This window comes from Triticum aestivum, chromosome 2B, assembly GCF_018294505.1.
Source record: "Triticum aestivum cultivar Chinese Spring chromosome 2B, IWGSC CS RefSeq v2.1, whole genome shotgun sequence".
Classification (NCBI taxonomy): Eukaryota; Viridiplantae; Streptophyta; class Magnoliopsida; order Poales; family Poaceae; genus Triticum; species Triticum aestivum.
The window spans coordinates 700121945-700128568 of NC_057798.1; positions in this window are offsets into that span (position 1 = coordinate 700121945).

A 6624-nucleotide genomic window follows, 5' to 3' on the forward strand; every position below is an offset into this window, starting at 1 on the left:
GGTACTAACCAAGATTGATCATTTCTTCCACTCCGATGATTGGGATGAGCTCTTTCCCAATGCTCACCTCCAGGCCATCACGTCTGCTTGCTCGGATCATGCACCGCTATTCCTCCTTGGGGATACGGAGGTGCGGCGACGCCCATCATTCAAGTTTGAAGAGTTCTGGCTTCGACTTCCAGGTTTCAAGGATACGGTAGCTGCGGCTTGGAATAAACCTGTGCAGACAACCAATGCAATCCGCAAGATTCACATCAAATTGACACGGACTGCAAAGGCCCTCAAGATTTGGCAAAGAGCTACAGTCGGGGTCCTCAATACTCAGATTGGCATATCAAAGGAGGTAATTTGGAGGCTTGACTTGGCCGAGGAGGGGAGGTCCCTCTCCCCTGCAGAGCTGGAGCTAAGACGCAGGCTTAAGCTTTCTTATCTCGGCCTCCTTTCCTTACGGAAAGTGAAGTTGCGCCAACGCGCGCAGCTCACGGGTATTAGGCTGGGGGATGTCAACTCAAAGTTTTTCCATGCCAAGGTGAATGGGCGACGGCGGAAAAACTACATCCAGACGCTACACTCGGACCACGGCGTTGCCATCACGGCTGAAGACAAGGAGCAAGTGCTCCTTTCCCACTTCCAAGACCATTTGGGCACCCCCACGCCACGGCTCTCAAGTTTAATTTGGGACAACCTCGAGATAGCCTCACATGATCTCTCGGAGCTAGACGCTCCTTTTGATGAGGAAGAGATAAAAGACGCGGTTTTTTCGCTGCCCTCTATCAAAGCGCCTGGCCCAGATGGGTTTATTGGAGCCTTCTTTAAAGCATGCTGGGAGATCATCCGGATTGACGTCGTTCAAGCAATTCTCCAGCTTGCTAATCTCCGCGGTGATGGTGCCTCCTTAATCAACTCAGCGAATATCATTTTGATTCCAAAGAAAGCGGACGCTCGAGTGGTCGGAGACTACAGACCTATAAGCCTCATTCATAGCCTTTCGAAGATCTTCTCCAAGCTCCTCGCCAACAGGCTGACCCCGATCCTACCAACTCTGGTCTCCAAATGCCAGAGCGCCTTCGTGCAGAAGCGCTCCATCCACGACAACTTCTTGCACGTCCAGAATCTCATAAAGGACCTGCATCGACGGAACATCCCAGGCCTCTTCCTCAAGCTGGACATTTCAAAAGCCTTCGACTCCGTCAATTGGGCCTTCCTGCTGGAGGTCATGCAACGCCTCGGTTTTGGGCAGCGGTGGCGAGACTGGATATGTCTCTCCCTGTCTTCCTCTTCTTCAAGAGTGTTGCTTAACGGAAACCCCGGAAAGATGTTCAGACATGCAAAGGGCCTCCGTCAGGGAGATCTGGTATCTCCGATGCTCTTCATCCTCGCCATTGACCCTCTCCAACAGATCCTACAGCTCGCTTCCCGACGTGGCATCCTCAAACCCATTTGTGCAAGAATGGCCAGATGTAGGATCTCCCTTTACGCTGACGATGCGGGCATCTTCGCGAACCCAGACAAGGATGAGCTCCACGCGATTTCTGCAATCCTGAAGACCTTCGGGGAGGCTAGCGGACTGATCACAAACTTGAGCAAAACCGAGGTCTTCCCGATCAGATGTGCCGGCATTGACCTCCAAGATGTGCTTTCATCCTTCCCTGCCAAGATCGCCTCCTTCCCGGGACGCTACTTGGGGCTTCCCCTGCATTTTCGCCGCCTTAAGGGGGTTGATCTGCAGCCCTTCATCGATAAGTTCGCAGGCAGACTACCAGGATGGAAAGGAAAGCTTCTCAACAAGCCTGGCAGGGTGGCACTCGCTCAGTTGGTCCTCACGGCCATGGCCACCTTCCACATCACAGCTCTCAATCTGTCGAAGGGGACGCTTAGAAAGATCGACAAAATCATTCAGGCCTTCATCTGGCAAAAAGAGGACCAAGCTCAGACTTCGGGCGGTCACTCCCTTGTTAACCGGAAGACCGTCTGCCGTCCAAGGCATCTGGGCGGCCTTGGGATCATGGACCTGGAGAGATTTAGCCGCGCCCTGCGCCTCCGGTGGCCTTGGCTGCTATGGACTGACCCAGAAAGGCCATGGGTGGGATCGGAGCTGCCGTGTGACGAATCAGATATGAGCCTCTTTCGTGCATGTACCTCGATTACGTTGGGGAATGGGCACAAGGCCTGTTCTGGCATGACAACTGGACAGGTGACGGTCCACTCAAGCTTCTCGCTCCACAGCTCTACAAGATTGCCTCAAGAAAGAACAGATCGGTGCACATCGAGCTCATGAACGAGAACTGGATCAGGGCGGTGGCTACGCTGCAGTCCTTTCAGCAGCTGGGTGAATTCGTGGCTATCTCGAATCTCATCAGTCAAATCACCCTTCTACCGGACCAAGACGACACCATCCACTGGAACTTAACCACCTCGGGGACATACTCAGCCGCCTCTGCCTACGGCGCGCAGTTCCTTGGCTCCTACTCTCGTTTCTACACAACTAAGGTCTGGTCTGCAAACGCTGAGCCCAAGTGCAAGTTCTTTGCTTGGCTTGCTCTACACGGAAGAATACTCACTGCAGATATGCTGGCTGCGAGGGGTTGGCCTCATGATCCCAGATGCCTGCTCTGTCTCCAACAGCCTGAAACAGCAACCCACCTCTGCAAAGACTGCCCCTTCACGGTCGTGGTCTGGAACCAGGTGAACACCTGGACTAACGAAGGCGTTCCTATCTCGTGCTTCCTCCCCGAGCCAGGAAATGTGTCTGACTGGTGGGACATGACTCTCATTTCACAGCCCAATCAAGTGCGCAAGAGGCGTAGTGGAAGAATCATCTACACGATATGGTCCATTTGGAAGGAGCGTAATAGGCGGGTGTTCACGGGACTGAGGTCGACGCATCGCGAGGTGGCGGCTCTAGCCCTAGACGCAATCAATCAGCGCGACCTGGCGTTTGCTGGCACTCTGCCAGCCGCAGGCATTGGTTAACCTAGTTCTAGGTTTTGTCCTTCTAGTGGTTTCTGCGACGTTCCCTTTAAACGCTCGCCCCTCTGTAAATTGCGTTCTTTCGCCATCTCTTCTATAAAAAAGGCAGTGCTCCTGCAGGTTCCTCAAAAAAAAATTTGTCGGGACAGGCGGATGAGTCGTGGGCAGCATGCCGCTTATCCCATGCCTCTTTAACAGATACGAGATGGGGAGGACATGGTACCTGAGATGAGCTGCGTGGGCGAGCCCTCTCCTGTCATACGGGATCTGCACGTACCTGTGTTGTATATCTCATACTACAATGGTTGTGTTCTGGGATTTCAATCCAGACACTCATTAAGGGTAGGATCCTTGTGGGCGGCCTCCACCACATAACGGCCATCCTCCTCCATCTCCTCGTCCAGCATCCGCTCTCCCTCCTCTAATAGAGGCACCCAATCCGGCCGGAGGGGAAACGGCACGGCGACAAGGAAGAAGAAAGTGGTGACGAACAACGGTGTTGAAGTGAAGGTTGTGAGCTAGTCGGCCATGGCGATGTCCTTCTTATTTTATTTAGAAAAGGAGGATTACCCTTGGCCTCTGCATCTGAGCGATGCATGCAGTCATTTTATTAATTATTCACAAAGAGTTTTTATAGCAACTGACGGCGAGCGGCGGGAATCTTTTTCTCTCGCTGAAGGTGGCATGGCTGCCAATTTCTTATGCATGAATGAAACTGATAAACACGGTCAGGTTTCAGGTTTCGTCCTGACAGAAAAAAGCAGCTGGGCATCCGCCCTGCCACACTCCAAGCATCTCTGCAGCTTGGTCACTTTAGACCTCTACATTATTATAAATGCCGAAATGAGACAGTCTGCAGCATGAGACCAAAAAGACCACAAAACGGAAAAGCCGTGGGAATACCGAGCAAGAACGTTTTTTTTTGAAACGAGGCAAAAGATTTGCCATTTTCATTGATTAAGAAGAAGAGAATTGCTCGGTTAATTGACGGAAAACCGGGCTAAAACCGATACAACTCAACCCACATGACATGGGCACCACCGGCCAACCTGGCCACCGACATGGGACAAACCACGACCGCACATGCCACCGGGTGACCACACGCACAAGCAACCGACAGCTCCGACTTTGACAACGAGCCTCACAAGAGAAATATGCTGGACTTGCGCCGACCGTGCACACCGCAAACGACCATCGGGCGCCTGTCATCGTCACCACCTGGACCCGCTCCACCGCAGCTTCGACTTCAAAGCAACCAAGCAACCCACGGGAGAGCACCTCGGACACGCCAGGAAGAACCGACTACCGAAGTCCACGCCGCGACCCGAGCTCCACTCGACGCCATCATCGTTGCCAAACAGAAACCAGCGCCCCGCCTCAGCAAACCACGCAGCGAAGATGCCGCCATCCACGGCGAAGATGCCGCAATCCACCAGTCTCCCAGTCGTAGCCGGCTCCAAGACGATGCCCCCAAGGAGGAGAAAGACGCAAAGACGCCTCCATCGCCCGATCCAGCGGATCTGAGGTTTCCCTCTGAAGCCAAAGCCGTGGGGAGGAGGAGCACAACTCCACGACGATGCTTCCAAGAAAGATCACGGCACCCGCGGGCGCCGTCGTCGCCGGCTCCGGTGAAGACCGGAGCAAAGATTTCTCCCGGAGATGCGCCGACCACCTACCATCACCGACCACCGCCCACTAATCACCACCTGCTGAGGCCGACCTCGGTCTGACCGCGGGATCCCACGATCCACCGCGACCAGAGACGCACCACCCCCCGGCCGAAGCTGCCGTCCACCACCGCAGCACCACCATGGCCACCACCACCGCAGCAACCCACGCCTCATCGCATCGCACAGCATCCAGATTAAAGCACGAGCTCACACCAGATACAATCGGAGCCGCACGAGCGACAACAGAGCAGACGAGCTCCCTCCACAGCACACCACGCACTCCAGAGCAGCGCATCAACCACGCCCAGCCACCGGTCGCCGCGCCTGACGCATGTCAGCCGTCGCCATGCCCAGCTGTCGATCTGCGCCCCACGCGCACATCCGGAGCCAAGCCGCCGCCGCACGCACATGCGCCGTCCACGCCCAGGCAACACCGGGAGCCTGGACCGAGGCCGCCGCCCCGGCATCCCACCCGCCACGCCTCACCATCCGCGCCCCGCGCTGCACGTGGATCTGGCCGAAACCAACCGAAACCGGCCGCCCCCGCCACCACAGCCTCACCCGAGAAACCCGAGGCCGCCGCGCGGCCAGCTGTCGGCCCGGCCATGCGCAAAGCATCGGGCGCATCTGGATCGAGCGCTCCCAGTTGCGACCCCCCAGGAAAGGCGCCGAGCGACGGATAGGCCCCACCGCCGCCGCCAGCACACGGGCTTTGCCCGGCGGTGGCCCCAGGCGGCGGCGAGGGAGGAGGCACCGGTGTATGGAGCTGCTGGACGGTGGGGTTGGGTCGCCGCCCGTGTCACCTAAGCTAGGCGACGCAGGGGCCGTGTCTATCGTTTGGATCCGAGCAAGAACGTGAACTATTGCAAGGACATTTTTGAATAGTCATTAGGGCAATGCACAATAGTCGATAACAAAAAATACGAGTCAGATGCTTTTCATAAGCATCAAGGGCCTGTTCTGAAGTCCTGCGTACTCTCCCAACTTCAAAAATTTAGTTTCTCAACTTAGGTTCTAGCTCCACGCAGCGATCCACATCTGTTCTGCATTGAAAACAGCTTCTTCAGCCCCACCTTGGGCTTCGAGCAGCTGCTGCACCATGTTGGGATGGATGGAGATCGTCAAATGGACTGCATGCGGCCAAAATGAAAGAAAAGACTGTTGAGAATATGCCCTAGAGGCAATACTATTGTATTACTATATTTCTATATTCTAAATTAAGTGTTTATATTTCATGCTATAACTGCTATGATCCTGCAATATGCGCTTTAGTAGAAAACTCATATGCACGCGTGGAATGATAAACGGATAAAATAAAGGTTCCTAGTCTCGCCTCTAAGATTGCTCAAGTGTTGCTGGTGATCACATTTTCCCGATCTTAGGATCTCATTAAGTGTAATGGTAGTCGTAAAACAATATTGAGATTATGACGTTGGAAGAACGATCATCGACCCAAACTTGTTTGTTATGACTTGAGTTAACATCTCTGTAATCAATTGTATTAACACGGAGTATTAAGATGTGAATTTGCTCCTCAGACCATGAGAGTACCGTAGTCACTTCTTACTATACGGTGGGCTTTTGGATTGCTAAAATGTTACCTGTAACACGGTGATCATAATGACAACTTACATGTTCATTAGAAAGTTTGACAAGGGACTAGATAGCTCGAGTGAGATTTGCTCCTCAGACGATGGAGAAATATTCTTAGGACCCTCTTGGTGTGACGATATCCATCATCGTCTGGCCAGACACAGGTGACTTCGTCACGGGGATGCTGGAACACAATAACAAGAAAGAAGAAGAAAACTAGTAACGAGGATTTCGGTATAGTGAGCATGGTGATGACTCATGAGGGCACCGAGGCATCCCATGTTTTGTAAAGTATCGCGAAGCAAAGGGAACATCACATGATAACCATAGGTTCACTCGAATATCATTCATGTGCTCATAGGGATCGATATGGACGTCTACGGTCCCGCTA